The sequence below is a fragment of the Hyla sarda genome, chromosome 4 (genome assembly GCF_029499605.1).
Source record: "Hyla sarda isolate aHylSar1 chromosome 4, aHylSar1.hap1, whole genome shotgun sequence".
Classification (NCBI taxonomy): domain Eukaryota; kingdom Metazoa; phylum Chordata; class Amphibia; order Anura; family Hylidae; genus Hyla; species Hyla sarda.
The window spans coordinates 310656553-310677118 of NC_079192.1; the positions used below are offsets into that span (position 1 = coordinate 310656553).

The 20566-nt window shown below is 43.6% G+C and overlaps 1 long non-coding RNA gene across 2 annotated transcripts in view; it reads right to left on the minus strand.

The window, feature by feature from the left end:
* The window catches only part of LOC130369504 (uncharacterized), a 49442-nt gene that overhangs the window by 12475 nt on the left and 16401 nt on the right, over positions 1–20566 (minus strand). Inside the window, exon 1 of one of the 2 annotated variants that reach the window (XR_008892793.1) lies at positions 10114–10182. The exons of the other annotated variant lie outside the window; for it this stretch is intronic. This is a non-coding gene — a long non-coding RNA (uncharacterized LOC130369504). Of the gene's footprint in view, positions 1–10113; positions 10183–20566 lie in introns of those variants that run through there. 2 annotated transcript variants of the gene reach the window in all.

Genomic DNA, 20566 nt, shown 5'->3' on the forward strand with positions numbered 1-20566 from the left:
CCACAATTTCAAGCATAAGCGCGTACTGTAACATATGTGTACTATACACAAATATACACATATATATTATATTTAGGTAACAGAACCTAACTGAAGGCTTTCCAACCAGTGTGCCTCCAGCTGTTGCAAAAGTACAACTCCCAGCATGCACAGTCCGTCAGTGCATGCTGGGAGTTGTAGTTTTACAACAGCTAGATGTTTGCCCCGCCAGTGCGAATGTACCCTAAAAACACTGCACTACACTAACACATAATAAAGGGTAAAACACTAGATATACACCCCCTTACACTGTCCCCACCAATAAAAATGAAAAACGTTTCGTAAGGCAGTGTTTCCAAAATGGAGCCTCCAGCTGTTGCAAAACAACAACTCCCAGCATTTCCGGACTGACTGTCCAGGCATGCTGGGAGTTTAGCAACAGCTGGAGGCACCCTGTTTGGGAATCACTGGCGTAGAATACCCCTATGTCCACCCCTATGCAATCCCTAATTTAGTCCTCAAATGCGCATGGCGCTCTCTCACTTTGGAGCCCTGTCGTATTTCAAGGAAATAGTTTAGGGCCACATATGGGGTATTTCCGTACTCGGGAGAAATAGCTTTTTCTCCTTTTACCCCTTATGAAAAGGAAAAGTTGGGGTCTACACCAGCCTGTTAGCGTAAAAAAATTAAAATTTTTACACAAACATGCTGGTGTTCATTTACAAGCGGTAAAAGGAAATTTCTCCTGAGTACGGAAATACCCCATATGTGGGTGTAAAATGCTCTGCGGATACACAACAAGGCTCAGGAGTGAGAGAGCGCCATATACATTTGAGGCTTAAATTGGTGATATGCACAGGGGTGGCTGATCTTACAGCGGTTCTGACATAAACGCATAAAAATAAATACCCACTTGTGACCCTATTTTGGAAACTACACCCCTCACGGAATGTAACAAGGGGTAAAGTGAGCCTTAACACCCCACAGGTGTTTTGACGAATTTTCGTTAAAGTTTGATGCTCACTGGTACTTAAGGACCAAGGGTGTACCTGGTTGTGAGGCCCGGTCGCAATTGCGACCCTTGCGACCTCTATAGCTACGCCACTGGGGACAAGGTAAGTACCTTTGTCATCAGTGTCCATCACGAGTGTCCTGGGGGCTCCCCTGCATGGACTCAACCATTTCTAATGTGTATTTGCACTGTTATAACTTAGCAATCAGTTATTAGTTGTCTGTAGCTTTAAGTATGTTTCCTAGCAACCTCATGCTTAGTCAGGGTATGTGAGAGTGGAGGACTGAGGGCTGGACTAAACTTTTGTGTAAGGTGTTATATTATGTTATTGCTTGTATTTAACTTTATTGTAAATCCTAAAGGGGATACAGACAACTCTATGATCCACAGCAGCCTGGCCAATGGGCTTTAGTTTAGCCTGCCCTTATAAGGGGTGGCATTTCCTGTGTAGAGTAGGTGTGGAGGAGGAGAGGAGTAAAGCAGTTCATTCAGTTCAGAGTGGTGTGGAGTTCAGAGTACAGAGTGGAGTTCCGAGCAAGTTCAGAGGACGTGAAGCTCCGGAGTTGCAGAGAGAATCCGCAGAGGAGTGAGAGCAAAGATGAGAGGGAGATAAGAAAAGCATGAAGTAACCCCAACTAATAGCAAGCCTTTACTTCAGCCTTGATCAGAGAATTCCTAAAGGACAATTCATTATCTTACGGCGAAAACCACAAATCTACCGACCCTTCAGTAAGTGACTTTAATCTCAAGCCTAATATAGCGCAGACCTAAAACTACTAGTCCGGCCGTAAGAGCCAAGCATATATGCAATATCAAGCCCAGGCACTGCAAGCTGTGTGGTCCTCTAAAGACTGTCTGTTAAACCTTTGGGAGACTTTGGTTGAGCGCTGTGAAGATTGTACCACCTATCTTCAAGTTAGTAAAGCCTCCGTTAAACTGCAACCTAGTGTGGAGTCAATTCTTTCCTTACTAGCCTGTGGGGAGACGGAGTTCCCCGGACCTGTATAACCCAGGGAAATATCAAGACTACAGTGGCGACATTAAGGGTTAATACCATCCGACCCTGGGTTCATAACCCCCCCAAGAACCAAGTAGCTAATCCTAGCGTAGCGGTGGCTGCGGACCTCACCCGTGGCCACCACAGTAAAGTAGCAGAGTACTCCTTTAACAAATTTAGTTTTGAGTCTAGGAGCCAGGATAAAAAGGCTTTTTTTTTTTTTATTTTAAACAACCAGCGCAATTTTTCAGTTTTTGAGAGGTGGTTGTTTAACCGATTGTCGTCTAAGGACGAGCCGGCTCGTCCTGAGATGGCAACTAGAGATGAGCGAACTTTTCAAAAATTCGATTCGGACGATTCACCAAATTTTCCGATAAAGTTTGTTTCGTTCTGAATTTGTTCGTGGCGAATCTATATTAAAAAAGGCTATTTCTAGCCTACATACAGCCTCTATAGGGGTATAGAACACTTTGCTGTGTTCTAAAATGTACATGGAGTGTGCTGGGGTAGTGAAATAACACTGTTATTCAGAATAGCATGCAGATTACCGGCATAGCTCTTAGAATCACTGCCGCACAGCAGCACAATTACAGAGCCTGGTGGTGGCATCAGTGTCATGAGACCATATAGTGGCTGAATGAAACAGTGTGGAGGTGTTGGCAGCATGAGGAGACCATATAGTGGCTGAATGACACAGTGTGGAGGTGTTGGCAGCATGAGGAGACCATATAGTGGATGAATGGCACAGCGTGGAGGTGTTGGCAGCATGAGGAGACCATATAGTGGATGAATGGCACAGCCAGGAGTTGCCAGCAGCATGAGTAGGCACTAGGCCTTCACAATCCCTAAGATTAAAAGATGAATTAAGAAATTTTAACCAAAGATTTTGGATAGCGGGTACTACCTACCTGAATGACACAGCCTGGAGTTCTTCAGATGATTCTGTGGCCAAATTATATGCTAAACTATATATATATACCTGCCCTGAGTGTTTTCCTAAGATTCTGCCTCCAGTTTCACAACTACAACTCCCAGCATGCCCTCACAGTCAATAGCTGTCAGGGCATGCTGAGAGTTGTGGTTGTGAAACAGCTGTAGGCACCATGTTAGGAAAACACAGGAGCGCAGCCATAGGCGTGCGCACGGGGTGTGCCGGGTGTGCACAGGGACACCCTAATCACCGCAGCCGCGGCCCGCTGCTGCAGGACTTTTTTTTTTTTTTCTCCCTACTAAACCCCAGCCCCACCGGACATCCCCGACAGTCACAATCATACATGATGGGGATGTAGTCCTGAGCTGTGAGCCTACATAATGTATGCTCACAGTTCAGGACTACATCCCCATCATGTATGGCAGCAGGCAGCAGGGATAGAGCGGCCGGAGCCGCAAATTTAAAAAAAAATGCATTTCTAAACATCCGGTGTGCCCTGAAAGACTTTCAGGGCACACCGGATGTTTAAAAATGCATTTTTTTTTAATTTGCGGCTCTATCCCCTGTCCTCCGGGCCGCTCTATCCCCCGTCCTCCGGGCCGCTCTATTCCCCCTTCCTCCGGGCCACTCTATCCCCTTCCTCCGGGCCGCTCTATCCCCTGTCCTCCGGGCCGCTCTATATGTCCTCCGGGCCGCTCTATCCCCTGTCCTCCGGGCCGCTCTATCCCCCCTTCCTCTGGGCCACTCTTTTCCCCTTCCTCCGGGCCGCTCTATCCCCTGTCCTCCGGGCCGCTCTATATGTCCTCCGGGCCGCTCTATCCCCTGTCCTCCGGGCCGCTCTATCCCCCCTTCCTCTGGGCCACTCTTTTCCCCTTCCTCCGGGTCGATCCTCCCCATTCCCCGGCTGTGCACACTGCTGCGCTAACTGCAGACGCAGGGGCTGCCCCGCAGCTGTGCACGTCTCCTTCCACCTCCTGAGATGATCCTGGCCGCAACTCCTGGCACCGAGTGTCCATTCCTCCGCATGAGGAAGAAGTGGGCGATGTTGCAAAGTGTGCAACAGATGGGAGTCGACGTGCCCGGCCTCTGACCCCAACATGGCTGCCGCAGGTAAGAAAAGTGCACAGACCGTGGACGGGAGGGGGGTGGTATGTGTGTAAAATGTATGTATGGTGTGTGTAATATGTATGTATGATGTGTGTAATATATATGTATGATGTGTGTAATATGTATGTATGGTGTGTGTAATATGTATGTATGGTGTGTGTAATATGTATGTATGGTGTGTAATATGTATGTATGGTGTGTAATATGTATGTATGATGTGTGTAATATGTATGTATGGTGTGTGTAATATGTATGTATGGTGTGTAATATGTATGTATGTATGACGTGTGTATTATGTATGTATGGTGTGTGTATTATGTGTGTATGTATGTATGATGTGTGTATTATGTATGTATGGTGTGTGTAATATGTATGTATGGTGTGTATTATGTATGTATTATGTATGTATGATGTGTGCATGTGTATATTATGTATGTATGTATTATATATGTATGATGTTTGTATTTATGCATTATGTATGTATAATATATATATATATATATACATACACATAATGCATAAATAATATACACATGCACACATCATACATATATAATACATACATAATACATATGCACACCATACATAATACATACACAAATCCATAATATATACACATACACATCATACATAAATACATCATACATACACACATCATACATACAGTACATACATACCATATACATATGTTATGTATGTACTGTATGTTATGTATGTATGATGTATTTATGTATGATGTGTATATGTATATATTATGGATTTGTGTATGCATTATGTATGGTGTGCGTATGTATGTATGTATGATGCATGCATTATCTATGTATGATGTATGCATGTATTATATATGTATGATGTATGTATATGTGTATATGTATATATATGTGTGTAGGTTATGCATGTATGATGTGTGTATGTATTATATATGCATGATATATGTGTGTGTGTGTGTATATATATATATATATGTGTGTGTGTGTGTGTAGGTTATGCATGTATGATGTGTGTATGTATTATATATGTATGATGTTTGTATGCATATAGTATGTATTTATGCATTATGTATGTATGTGTGTGTATATATATATATATATATATAATATATATATATATATATGTGTGTAGATTATGCATGTATGATGTGTGTATGTATGTATGACGTATGTATATATGTATTATGAATCAGAACAAAAGAAAAAAGAAAGTTTCCTCCAGCTCTTCCAAGGATAACGGTGCTTGTAGTATTAAACCATCAAACCTTTAATCTGTATACATTATAAATAGAAAAAGGTGACATCATAAAAGAAAAGTGAACCTCCAGTGCGTTTTGGGCTACATATAGCCGTGATTAAGAGCAACATTTTGCTCAAAACGTGTTGGAGTTTCGCTTCTCTTTTATGATTGATGTCCACCTTTTTCTATTTTTAATGCATACAGAGTAAAGGTTTGATGTTTTAATACTACAAGCACCTTGAAAGAGGCAACTTTCTTTTTTCCTTTGTTCTGATGCACTGGACACGGCCCACTCTCTGCAGTCCGTGCTCTTCTACCAGCAAATATACTAAAAACTACTACAGCACCGACCCGGGAGCTGAAATAACATTTTTTTTTATGTATTATGTATATATTTTATATTATGTATGTATTATGTGCCCAATCCGCACAGCACCCATAGCACCCCTCAAACACACAGCACCCCTCAAACACACACACACAGCACCCCCCACACTCACACACAGCACCTCACACACACAAACACACACACACACAGCACCCCCAGTGCAACATAATGGGAGTTGTAGTTTTGGTCACCATATTTTGTATCAGGGCATGCTGGGAATTGTAGTTGGTAACTGAAAATCCCAGCATTGCATTCCTTGAAGGAATGCAATGCTGGGAGGTGCAGTTACCAACTACAATTCCCAGCAGGCCCTGATACAATCTATGATGACCAAAACTATAACTCCACACATCTTGCACTATATAGGAGTACAATTTAGATTATGGTGTAACATGCTGGGAGTCCTAGTTTTGGGTCAGCTGCAGACCCAAAACTACAACGTGCATGCTGCTCCAAGCTTGCTGGGCGCCGCATCACTTTTTCAACCAATCTGGTGCAAAAAAAAATTCTATTTGGAATATTCCCCCCTCTGTGCCTCCATCTTATAGTAAAAGCGTTCTTCTGTTTGCCAAGTAAAGAAAAACATGAATTTTACCATTCAACTTACTATTTTTTTTTTCAAATCCACATCAAATGCCTCCCTATAAACACCATCAAACATACACACAAGTGGGAGGTCTAGTCAGGGCTGGTGCATGGATTTTTGACACTCTAGGCAAAACCTAATTTTGACAACCCTTTGGCTCCGCCCATTGAACCCCTTGGCAAATATAAGATCAGGGGTAGAATTAGTCCCGTAAGCCTCATGGTAAATTCTAGACTTGTCCTCCTCCCTACAATTATAACTATACTGCACCTAATGTGGGGGAACTGTACTGCACCTAATGTGGGGGAACTATATTGCACCTAATGTGGGGGAACTATATTGCACCTAATGTGGGGAACTATATTGCACCTAATGTGGGGGAACTATATTGCACCTAATGTGGGGGAACTGTACTGCACCTAATGTGGAGGAACTGTGCTACTAACCTAATGTGGGGGAACTATACTGCCAACCTAATGTGGGTAAACTGTACTACTAACCTAATGTGGGGGAATTATACTGCCAACCTAATGTGGGGGAAATATATTTCAATCCTAATGTGGGAGATTTATACTGCCAACCTAATGTGGGGGAACTATGCTGCCAACCTAATGTGGGGGAACTATACAAAAATATAAAATTGTACTATTCTGATCCCTATAGCACTTTTATTTTTCTGTATATGGGGATGTATGAGGGTCATTTTTAGCGCTGTGATTTGTAGTTTTTATCGGTACCATTTTTTAAATTTTTTTTGGTTTTTAGATATTTTTTATGGTATTTGAAGTGACCAAAAATGTGCTAATCTGATTAGTGCACTATTACGACTTTTGGGACCCCACTTCTGATTTTGCCCAGGGCCATACTAAGCCTAAAACCGGCCCTGGATCCAATCCTCCTATACTATGCATGCAGTAGTGTGTGTGTGTGTGTGTGTGTATATGTATGTATGTATGTATATATATATATATATATATATATATACACACATACATAAACACACGCGTGCGCGGAGTGAGTTTGTGCTTTAGGGTGCACACCCTAATGCAGTAGGCTGCGCACGCCTATGAGCGCAGCATAGATGAGGTAAGGGCCGAAGTCGGCTTCCTGCTCGGCCTCAGTGAGCAGGATTGGAGACAGCAATTTAACACTTTAGAAGGTAGGAAAAACATTTTAAAAGGGGGTGGGGGGGGGGTTAGGCATAGATTAGTAATAGGTAGGGACAGAAAAAAACATATATAGATGACGGGAGCTACTCTCTAACACACACATCTCTGCGCCCCCACCACCACCTAACAGGTAACCTCCTGTTATTATTAAAAGACTGTGCCTCCATGTATTAAATTATGTTTCTCTGTGCTGGCGCCTGTGAGAACATAAGATTGTTCTACTAAGTCCTTATGCAGAACCTTGTACTAATACAGAACCATGAGCTACAGGGATGTGGATCCACTGGTCCCAGCTACACCTCAGGTGCTTTTCCCCAGCTAGTATCTCAGCTTACACTGTCCTCTGGATTGCAGCAACAATGTCCTGTACAATATATATGTACGTACAATTTCACTTTACTGGATAATGTTAAGAATCCTCAATATTAATGGACTGTCCAGGAATGTTCCAAGCCATGCTGTCCCTCATCCCCTCCACCCCGTCCCCTATCTCCTCACACACATCTCCCCCTCCACCCCCCTCCTCCTCGGTCTCTTCACACAGATCTCCTCACCCCCACCCCTCCCTTACACCCATCTCCACAGCTCACCTCCTCCTTCCCCGTCCTCGCTCTCTTCACTCCGCAGCCAGTTCTCTCCCTCCGCGGTGCTGATAAATCATGAGGAGGCCATAGTCAGTGTCTCCGGCCCTGCAGCCTCTCCGGTCCTGCAGTCATTTTTAAAGGGCCCGCACCCGGCATAGGAGATGTGCTGGCAGCGACAGACTCCCCTTCCTCAGGCCCGGGCCCTCAGGCAGCACCCGAGTGCCAGACGTGCTGCACCACATAAAGCCCATACACCTCACACCTTTACACCCTGTGGCACACCACAAGGGCATCTTGGGAGAAAAGAAATGAGGGGGCAGCTTTTTGTGATGTTTTTTTATTTTTATTTTTTGGCTAAAAAAAAAACTCAAACAAAAATTGCGTCTGTTCCTAGGCTTAGACTGGGATTAAAGGAAAACTGTTACCCATTCAGTCACACAAAACCCGATACACAGAGTTATAGTGCAGGTGAACATGAGACCGATGCAAGCTCTTTGACCGATATGCGTACCTGTAGTCCGGCGCGGTGTCCCTCTGAAGGCCCTCTTCTTCCTGCACTGAATTGAATGCTGGAGGCGGCCCGCCGGCTGGACTTGAATATTCATGGGCGCTGGCCATGTGAGTGCTGAGTAGGCACAAGCGCTCACGTGACCAGCACCCACACCATAACCAAGTGTTTCGGGTTTAGTGTGGGTGAACGGGTGACTGTTTTCCTTCAAACACAGCTTATGTGTGGCCTTTTTCAAAGCCCACATTGCTTCATCTTTTTTCCCCCCCTTCCAACAGATGTCTGTCCAGCTGTTGCAAAACCACAACTCCCAGTATACCCTGACACTGACAGCCTAAAGCTGTCAGGGCATGCTGGGAGTTGTAGTTTTGCAACTGCTGGACAGCCACAGGGGGTCACTGATGCAGTATGTCAATCTCGGCCTATGCTGCCTGATCTTGAACTGGCAGCAGGAGCCACAACCACTTTAAATCAGTAAGCAGCCGGGACGTCTGACGAATAATATCCTTCCACTCCATATCACAACGTCAGATGTCCCAGCCAGCGCTGCCCATTGGGAAAGATTTATCAAAACCAGTCCAGAGGTGAAGTTGCTGAGTTCTCCATAACAACCAATCAGATTGCTTCTTTAATTTTTTGGAGGCCCTTTCAAAAATGAAAGAAGCAATCTGATTGGTTGCTATGGGCAACTTTTTCTCTGGACAGGTCTTGATGAATCTCCCCCATTGAGCCTGCCAGAGCCGCAGTGATCTGTGTAAGAAACCTATGGGCCCAGGCTGTTAGGGTCACTAAATGATATTACAAATACTGAGTGTCTGGTTAGGAGAAACAAATATAATGTACCCACAGGGAGTCAGACATTTTAATAAAAATTGCCAAAAATCCCTGAGATAAGTCATGCAGAATATATTAAAAAGGTTTTTGGATTTTCAGCCAATCAGAAAGCAGCACTATCAAATAGAACTCCCGTGAGGTCACACATGTGATGTCATCACCATTGTCATTGGTGAGGGGCCTAAACTGTAGGAACCTAGGAATACACATTCATACCCGCCTGTGACTGGTAAGTCTCACATCTTTTTGGTCTTTAGTGCAGTTCCATGTGCATTTCTATAATAAACATGTAACTAATCTCTCTTTTCTTTTCCTATCTTAGATGCACACCTTCCAGGCTGTGGGGCAGCACATACACGGACACATTGGCCCAAATTCTAGAGGTAACCTCCTTTAGTATGCCCAGAGGAAGGGCAGTACAGTAGCCATGGATTCCCTACAGGTTTCCTCCCCTCTGGAGGTTTTTCCTGTCCTGAGTTAGTTACTGTCCGCTCTTTGTGAGTGATGGAGGTTACATAAAATCCCTACACAAACATTTTGGTAAATAATAAATAAAGTTCCCTTTGTTTAAACTGTTCTTTGACTTGTTCGACTCATTTATTTTATTTCTGTGTGTGAAAAATTGTGTTAGCAAAATGTGGATGACAGAAGTGTCCAAAACTGCTGCCCAGTCTGTATCATGTGATGAGGTGAGAGGCGGCTGATGCTGGGGGGTACAGTTGTCCAGGCAACCGAACGGCACCCAGCAAGTTCTGATGTCTTATGCCCAGAAATGGTTGGCTACTCACTGTCAGAAGATTCTCATCCTATATATGAAGACAATCAGGGATCAAAACCTGTGGAGAGGAAAAGTTGACTAGTTGCCCATAGCAACCAATCAGATCACTTCTATTTTTCAGAGGTCTTGTTGAGAATGAAAGAAGCAATCTGATTGGTTGCTATGGGCAACTTTTACCCTGCAGGGGTTTTGATAAATCTCCCCAATAATTATTACAACCATGTCACACACTTAGGGTTGCCACATGGTTGGTATTTTACCAGCACAGCTGGTATTTTAGACACCCTGCTGGTATTTTAGACACCCTGCCAGTATTATATATATATATATATATATATATATATATATATATATATATATATATATATATATATATATAAAAATACCTGGGCTGTGATATGTAGAGATGGAGATGGAGAGGCGAGAGCTAACCCCGCCCCTTCCCTCTGCCAACTGAGATCTGATTGGTGAAGATTTCTCCCTCACACACAGGAGCTCAGCACACTCAGCACAAAGGGAGATTAACCCTTTAAAGACCACGGGCGTATGGGTACGCCCATGCTCCCTGGTACTTAAGGACCAAGGGCGTACCTGTGCGTCTGTGGAAATTTCCGTCAACCCCGCGCGCCGCGCCGGGCAAGGACCGGACCGGGATGACTGCTGATATTTATCTAAAGGCATCCCGTGCCAATGCCCAGGGAGGTCCTGAGACCCACCCACTGTTGTCCGGGCAGAGCAGGGGAACCGTTGGTGACCGGCGCCGGAGGTCACTTACCCTCGGTGGCGGCGATGACATGCGGCAGGCTCCATGGATCCTACGGAAGCCGGTGAGTAGTTGCCTAGCAACATCTGGAGGGCTACAGTTTGAGACCACTATACAGTTGTCTCTAAACTGTAGCCCTCCAGATGTTGCAAAACTACAACTCCCAGCATGCCCAGACAGCTGTTTGCTGTTTGGGCATGCTGGAATTTGTAGTTTTGCAACAGCTTGAGGGCTACAGTTTGAAGATCACTGTGCAGTGGTCTCTGAACTGTGGCCCTCTAGATCTTGCAAAATTACAACTCCCAGCATGCCCACACAGCAGTTTGCTGTCTGGGCATGCTGGGATTTGTAGTTTTGCAACATCTGGAGAGCCACAGTTTGGAGATTACTGTGCAGTGGTCTCTAAACTGTAGCCCTCCAGATGTTGCAAAACTGCAAATCCCAGCATGCCCAAAGAGCAAACAGCTGTCTCGGCATGCTGGGAGTTGTAGTTGCATACCTCCAGCTGTTGCATAACTACATCTCCCAGCATGCCCTTCGGTGATCAGTACATGCTGGGAGTTGTAGTTTTGCAACAGCTGGAAGCACACTGGTTGGAAAATACTGAGTTAGGTAACATCTCCCTGACGAAGGAAGCCGTGCTTCTGAAACGCGTTGGAGGTGTCTTGGATCTAAACCTGTACCGTAGTGACGTCACGACATCGGTCTCAAGCAAACCGCGAACCAGAGCTACCACGGTAGAGAACGCCATCGACCGGGGCATACTCCCGCAATCCCCAACTAGGATCTTTGGTAAAAGGATACGCACTCTCTGCAACATCTCAGAACAAGAGGAAGTGCGGGCATCGCCTCCAAGAAAAACAATCACACAAAAACGCAAGCAAAACGCAAGTAAAATCTTTAAAGTGATTGCACTATAAGTCCAATATTCTGCGCACATCCATAGGTATATGTTTATAAGTGAACTAGACATCTATACTGTACGTCTCAGTCATAGGCATGCGCAGCCTATTGCATTAGGGTGTGCACCCTAAAGCACAAACTCACTCCGCGCATGCGTGTGTGTGTGTGTTTATGTATGTGTATATATATATATATATATATATATATATATATATATATATACACACACACACACACACACATACATATACACACACACACACACTCTTGCTTGCATAGTGTAGGAGGATTGTATCCAGGGCCAGTTTTAGGCTTAACATGGCCCTGGGCAAAATCAGAAGTGGGGTCCCAAAAGTTGTAATAGTGCACTAATCAGATTAGCACTATTAGTCACTTCAAATATCATAAAAAATATCTAAAAAGCAAAAAAAATAAAATGGTACCGATAAAAACTACAAATCACAGCGCTAAAAATGACCCTCACATCCCCATATACAGAAAAATAAAAGTGCTATAGGGATCAAAATAGTACAATATTATATTTTTGTATAGTTCCCCCACATTAGGTTGGCAGTATAAATCTCCCACATTAGGATGGAAATATATTTCCCCCACATTAGGTTGGCAAAATAGTTCCCCCACATTAGGTGCAGTATAGTTCCCCCACATTAGGTTAGTAGTACAGTTCCCCCACATTAGGTTGGCAATATAGTTCCCCCACATTAGGTGCAGTATAGTTCCCCCACATTAGGTTAGTAGTACAGTTCCCCCACATTAGGTTGGCAATAAAGTTCCCCCACATTAGGTGCAGTATAGTTCCCCCACATTAGGTTAGTAGTACAGTTCCCCCACATTAGGTTGGCAATATAGTTCCCCCACATTAGGTTGGCAGTATAGTTCCCCCACATTAGGTTAGTAGTACAGTTTCCCCACATTAGGTTGGCCGTATAGTTCCCCCACATTAGGTTGGCAGTATAGTTCCCCCACATTAGGTTAGTAGTACAGTTCCCCCACATTAGGTTGGCAATATAGTTCCCCCACATTAGGTGCAGTATAGTTCCCCCACATTAGGTTAGTAGTACAGTTCCCCCACATTAGGTTGGCAGTATAGTTCCCCCACATTAGGTTGGCAGTATAGTTCCCCCACATTAGGTTAGTAGTACAGTTCCTCCACAGGTGCAATATAGTTCCCCCACATTAGGTGCAGTACAGTTCCCCCACATTAGGTGTAGTATAGTTCCCCCACATTAGGTGCAGTATAGTTCCCCACATTAGGTGCAGTACAGTTCCCCCACATTAGGTGCAATATAGTTCCCCCACATTAGGTGCAGTATAGTTCCCCCATATTAGGTGCAATATAGTTCCCCCATATTAGGTGCAATATAGTTCCCCCACATTAGGTGCAGTATAGTTCCCCTACATTTGGTGCAATATAGTTCCCCCACATTAGGTGCAGTACAGTTCCCCCACATTAGGTGCAATATAGTTCCCCACATTAGGTGCAATATAGTTCCCCCACATATATATATATATATATATATATATATATAATGCATAAATACAAACATAATACATACATATGCACACCATACATAATACATACACAAATCCATTATATATATACACACACATCATACATAAATACATCATACATACATAATACACACACCATACATACATATTACACACATCATACATACATATTACACACACACCATACATACATACTACACACATCATACATACATATTACACACATCATACATACATATTACACACACACCATACATACATACATAATACACACACCATACATACATAATACCACACCATACACACATACTACACACACCATACATACATATTACACACACCATACATACATACATAATACCACACCATACATACATACATAATACACACACCATACATACATATTACACACATCATACACACCATACATACATACATACATAATACACACACCATACATACATACATAATACACACACCATACATACATAATACACACACCATACATACATAATACGCACACCATACATACATATTACACACATCATACATACATAATACACACACCATACATACATACATACATAATACACACACCATACATACATACATACATAATACACACACCATACATACATAATACACACACCATACATACATAATACACACACCATACATACATAATACACACACCATACATACATACATAATACACACACCATACACACATACTACACACACCATACACACATACTACACACACCATACATACATAATACACACATCATACATACATAATACACACACCATACATACATAATACACACATAATACACACCATACATACATAATACACACACCATACATACATAATACACACATCATACATACTACACACATCATACATACATAATACACACATCATACATACATAATACACACATCATACATACTACACACATCATACATACTACACACATCATACATACATAATACACACACCATACATACATAATACACATCATACATACATAATACACACCATACATACATAATACACACCATACATACATATTACACACATCATACATACATAATACACACACCATACATACATAATACACACATCATACATACTACACACATCATACATACATAATACACACATCATACATACATAATACACACCATACATACATAATACACACATCATACATACTACACACATCATACATACATAATACACACATCATACATACTACACACATCATACATACATATTACACACATCATACATACATAATACACACACCATACATACATAATACACACATCATACATCCCACCCCCTCCCGTCCTCGGTCTGTGCACTTTTCTCACCTGCGGCAGCCATGTTGGGGTCAGAGGCCGGGCACGTCCACTCCCATATGCTCCACACTTTGCACCATCGCCCACTTCTTCCTCATGCCGAGGAATGGACACTCGGTGTCAGGAGTTGCAGCCAGGATCATCCCAGGAATGGAAGGAGACGTGCGCAGCTGCGGGGCAGCCCCTGCGTCTGCAGTTAGCGCAGCAGTGTGCGCGGCCGGGGAAGGGGGAGGAGCGGCCCGGAGGAAGGGGAAAAGAGTGGCCCAGAGGAAGGGGGGATAGAGCGGCCGGAGGATGGGGATAGAGCGGCCCAGAGGAAGGGGATAGAGCGGCCCAGAGGAAGGGGATAGAGCGGCCCAGAGGAAGGGGATAGAGCGGCCCGGAGGACAGGGGGATAGAGCGGCCGGAGGACGGGGGATAGAGCGGCCCGGAGGAAGGGGATAGAGCGGCCCAGAGGAAGGGGCGATAGAGCGGCCGGAGGACGGGGATAGAGCGGCCCAGAGGAAGGGGATAGAGCGGCCCAGAGGAAGGGGATAGAGCGGCCCAGAGGACAGGGGGATAGAGTGGCCTGAGCCGCAAATAAAAAGAAAATGCATTTTTAAACATCCGGTGTGCCCTGAAAGTCTTTCAGGGCACACCGGATGTTTAAAAATGCATTTTTTTTTTTTTAATTTGCGGCTCCAGCCAATCTATCCCCCGTCCTCCGGCTGGTGATGTCGGGGATGTCCGGTGGGGCTGGGGTTTAGTAGTGAGGAAAAAAAAAAAAGTCCTGCAGCAGCGGGCCGCAGTGATTAGGGTGTGCCTGTGCACACCCGGCACACCCCGTGCGCACGCCTATGGTCTCAGTTAGATCTGCTCGTATCTAAATGGACATTCTTTGACTTGTAGTGCCACCAGCCAAACAACAGGATTTCACCACCAATAATATACTAATACAGCTAAATTCCTGGAACACGCTGGAACCCATATAAATAAGCATACCTATAGGTACATTCAGTACTGTATCATTTATTAATTAATATATATACAATACGGTTAATAAATAATATACATATATATATATATATATATATATCACACATTTTTTTAGTGCACCCTAAAAAACAACTTAAAGAATAACCCTGCAAACATTTATACCACACTTACAGTTTGATCTTCTTCTTTTAGCCAGGTAGGTGTATCCACAATTTCAAGCATAAGCGCGTACTGTAACATATATGTGTACTATACACAAATATACACATATATATTGTATTTAGGTAACAGAACCTAACTGAAGGCTTTCCAACCAGTGTGCCTCCAGCTGTTGCAAAAGGACAACTCCCAGCATGCACAGTCTGTCAGTGCATGCTGGGAGTTGTAGTTTTACAACAGCTAGATGTTTGCCCAACCAGTGCGAATGTACCCTAAAAACACTGCACTACACTACACTAACACATAATAAAGGGTAAAACACTATATATACACCCCCTTACACTGTCCCACCAATAAAAATCAAAAACGTTTCGTAAGGCAGTGTTTCCAAAATGGAGCCTCCAGCTGTTGCAAAACAACAACTCCCAGCATTTCCGGACTGACTGTCCTGGCATGCTGGGAGTTTAGCAACAGCTGGAGGCACCCTGTTTGGGAATCACTGGCGTAGAATACCCCTATGTCCTCCCCTATGCAATCCCTAATTTAGTCCTCAAATGCGCATGGCGCTCTCTCACTTTGGAGCCCTGTCGTATTTCAAGGAAATAGTTTAGGGCCAGATGGGTATTTCCGTACTCGGGAGAAATAGCTTTTTCTCCTTTTACCCTTTATGAAAAGGAAAAGTTGGGGTCTAAGCTGGGTTAGTGTAAAAAAATAAAAAAATTTACACAAACATGCTGGTGTTCATTTACAAGCGGTAAAAGGAAAAAAAGACCACCAAAATTTGTGACGCAATTTCTCCTGAGTACGGAAATACCCCATATGTGGGTGTAAAATGCTCTGCGGCTCAGGAGTGAGAGAGCGCCATATACATTTGAGGCCTAAATTGGTGATATGCACAGGGGTGGCTGATCTTACAGTGGTTCTGACATAAACGCATAAAAATAAATACCCACTTGTGACCCTATTTTGGAAACTACACCCCTCACGGAATGTAACAAGGGGTATAGTGAGCCTTAACACCCCACAGGTGTTTTGACGAATTTTCGTTAAAGTTTGATGCTCACTGGTACTTAAGGACCAAGGGTGTACCTGGTTGTGAGGCCCGGTCGCAATTGCGACCCTTGCGACCTCTATAGCTACACCACTGGGGACAAGGTAAGTACCTTTGTCATCAGTGTCCATCACGATTTCTTGCATGGTGCTCTCCTAGCACATTCATCTCTATGGAAGAGCCAGAGATATACGAGCGCTGTAAATAACCCTGCTGCATGTGCAAAGGGAGCCAGGCCGCTGTGCAGGGTCCTCTCGAGATCAGACACTTATCCCCTGTCCTGTGGAAAGGGGATAAGGAGTAATGCGGTGTCCCAGTAAAGGTACATTGTGTCAAGGTATTTTAGGCCCTGTCAGATTGAGACCTCCAGTGTCCTGGGGGCTCCCCTGCATGGACTTAACCATTTCTAATGTGTATTTGCACTGTTATAACTTAGCAATGAGTTATTAGTTGTCTGTAGCTTTAAGTATGTTTCCTAGCAACCTCATGCTTAGTCAGGGTATGTGAGAGTGGAGGACTGAGGGCTAGACTAAACTTTTGTGTAAGGTGTTATATTATGTTATTGCTTTGTATGTAACTTTATTTTAAATCCTAAAGGGGATACAGACAACTCTATGATCCACAGCAGCCTGGCCAATGGGCTTTAGTTTAGCCTGCCCTTATAAGGGAAAGGTATATAATAATTGAATAAAAAACATAAATAATGAGAATCAGCAATAGCCAGAAAAATGTGCAATGATCTAATAAAGACTATTCTCTTAGAGGTTTGCCATTACCAGTTAAACACATACTGCAGAGAAACACTGAGACATTCGTCAGGGAAGCGGGTAGCGAAACGGCGTAGGGGTTGTGTGTGATCTCTTATGTGAGTATAGCGTGGTGACTCCGGATGCACTGTGGCAGCGTGTTTACCATCTCTTCCCTTCCGTGGTCTGGTGTATTTCTCTAGTGCAGTGATGTTGCTATGGTTGCACCTGTTGATTCCTTCAGGTCTCATACCAACACACTTTTGTCTCTAGTTTTCTCAGGCTCCCACAGTGCACCAATAGATCACCTGTATACGTTGTCTCTCTTCTCTTATTATCATTCATTTTGTGTTTGCCTTTTCTATGTGTACTTAATGTCGCAGTGTTTCTCTGCAGTATGTGTTTAACTGGTAATGGCAAACCTCTAAGAGAATAGTCTTTATTAAATCATTGCACATTTTTCTGGCTATTGCTGATTCTCATTATTTATGTTTTTTATTCAATTATTATATATGTTTAATAAAGCTTGTTATTTTATTTATATTTTCACGTCTGGTGCATTTATTTGATAGGAGGTAGTACTAAAGTGTTTAGCACCAAACGCAATTTACTTTTCGAGTTGAAAAGCAACCTTGGTCACATATCTTTGGTGCCCTTATAAGGGGTGGCATTTCCTGTGTAGAGTAGGTGTGGAGGAGGAGAGGAGTAAAGCAGTTCATTCAGTTCAGAGTGGTGTGGAGTTGAGAGTACAGAGTGGAGTTCCGAGCAAGTTCAGAGGAGGTGAAGCTCCGGAGTAGCAGAGAGAATCCGCAGAGGAGTGAGAGCAAAGATGAGAGGGAGATAAGAAAAGCATGAAGTAACCCCAACTAATAGCAAGCCTTTACTTCAGCCTTGATCAGAGAATTCCTAAAGGACAATTCATTATCTTCCGGCGAAAACCACAAATCTACTGACCCTTCAGTAAGTGACTTTAATCTCAAGCCTAACATAGCGCAGACCTAAAAATACTAGTCCGGCCGTAAGAGCCAAGCATATATGTAATATCAAGTCCAGGCACTGCAAGCTGTGTGGTCCTCTAAAGACTGTCTGTTAAACCTTTGGGAGACTTTGGTTGAGCGCTGTGGAGATTGTACCACCTATCTTCAAGTTAGTAAAGCCTCCGTTAAACTGCAACCTAGTGTGGAGTCAATTCTTTCCTTACTAGCCTGTGGGGAGACGGAGTTCCCCGGACCTGTATAACCCAGGGAAATATCAAAACTACAGTGGCGTCACGTGACATTAAGGGTTAATACCATCCGACCCTGGGTTCATAACCCCCCCAAGAACCAAGTAGCTAATCCTAGCGTAGCGGTGGCTGCGGACCTCACCCGTGGCCACCACAGTAAAGTAGCAGAGTACTCCTTTAACAAATTTAGTTTTGAGTCTAGGAGCCAGGATAAAAAGGCTTTTTTTTTTTTTTAAATTTAAACAACCAGCGCAATTTTTCAGTTTTTGAGAGGTGGTTGTTTAACCGGTTGTCGTCTAAGGACGAGCCGGCTCGTCCTGAGATGGCAACTAGAGATGAGCGAACTTTTCAAAAATTCGATTCGGCCGATTCACCAAATTTTCCGATAAAGTTTGTTTCGTTCTGAATTTTTTTGTGGCGAATCTATATTAAAGAAGGCTATTTCTAGCCTACATACAGCCTCTATAGGGGTATAGAACACTTTGCTGTGTTCTAAAATGTATATGGAGTGTGCTGGGGTAGTGAAATAACACTGTTATTCAGAATAACATGCAGATTACCAGTCTCGCTTTTAGAATCACTGCCGCACAGCAGCACAATTACAGAGCCTGGTGGTGGCATCAGTGTCATGAGACCATATAGTGACTGAATGAAACAGTGTGGAGGTGTTGGCAGCATGAGGAGACCATATAGTGGCTGAATGACACAGCGTGGAGGTGTTGGCAGCATGAGGAGACCATATAGTGGATGAATGGCACAGCGTGGAGGTGTTGGCAGCATGAGGAGACCATATAGTGGATAAATGGCACAGCCCCGAGTTGCCAGCAGCATGAGTAGGCACTAGGCCTTCACAATCCCTAAGATTAAAAGATGAATTAAGAAATTTAAACCAAAGATTTTGGATAGCGAGTACTACCTACCTGAATGACACAGCCTGGAGTTCTTCAGATGATTCTGTGGCCAAATTATATGCTAAACTATATATATATACCTGCCCTGAGTGTTTTCCTAAGATTCTGCCTCCAGTTTCACAACTACAACTCCCAGCATGCCCTCACAGTCAATAGCTGTCAGGGCAGGCTGAGAGTTGTGGTTGTGAAACAGCTGTAGGCACCATGTTAGGAAAACACAGGAGTGCAGCATAGATGAGGTAAGGGCCGAAGTCGGCTTCCTGCTCGGCCTCAGTGAGCAGGATTGGAGACAGCAATATAACACTTTAGAAGGTAGGAAAAACACTTTAAAAGGGGGTGGGGGGGGGGGGGGGTTAGGCATAGATTATCAATCGGTAGGGACAGAAAAAAAATATATAGATGACGGGAGCTACTCTCTAACACACACATCTCTGCGCCCCCATTACCACCTAACAGGTAACCTCCTGTTATTATTAAAAGACTGTGCCTCCACCACCACCTAACAGGTAACCTCCTGTTATTATTAAGAGACTGTGCCTCCACCACCACCTAACAGGTAACCTCCTGCTATTATTAAAAGACTGTGCCTCCATGTATTAAATGATGTTTCTCTGTGCTGACGCCTGTGAGAACATAAGATTGTTCTACTAAGTCCTTATGCAGAACCTTGTACTAATACAGAACCATGAGCTACAGGGATGTGGATCCACTGGTCCCAGCTACACCTCAGGTGCTTTTCCCCAGCTAGTATCTCAGCTTACACTGTCCTCTGGATTGAGGCAACAATGTCCTGTACAATATATATGTATGTACACTTTCACTTTACTGG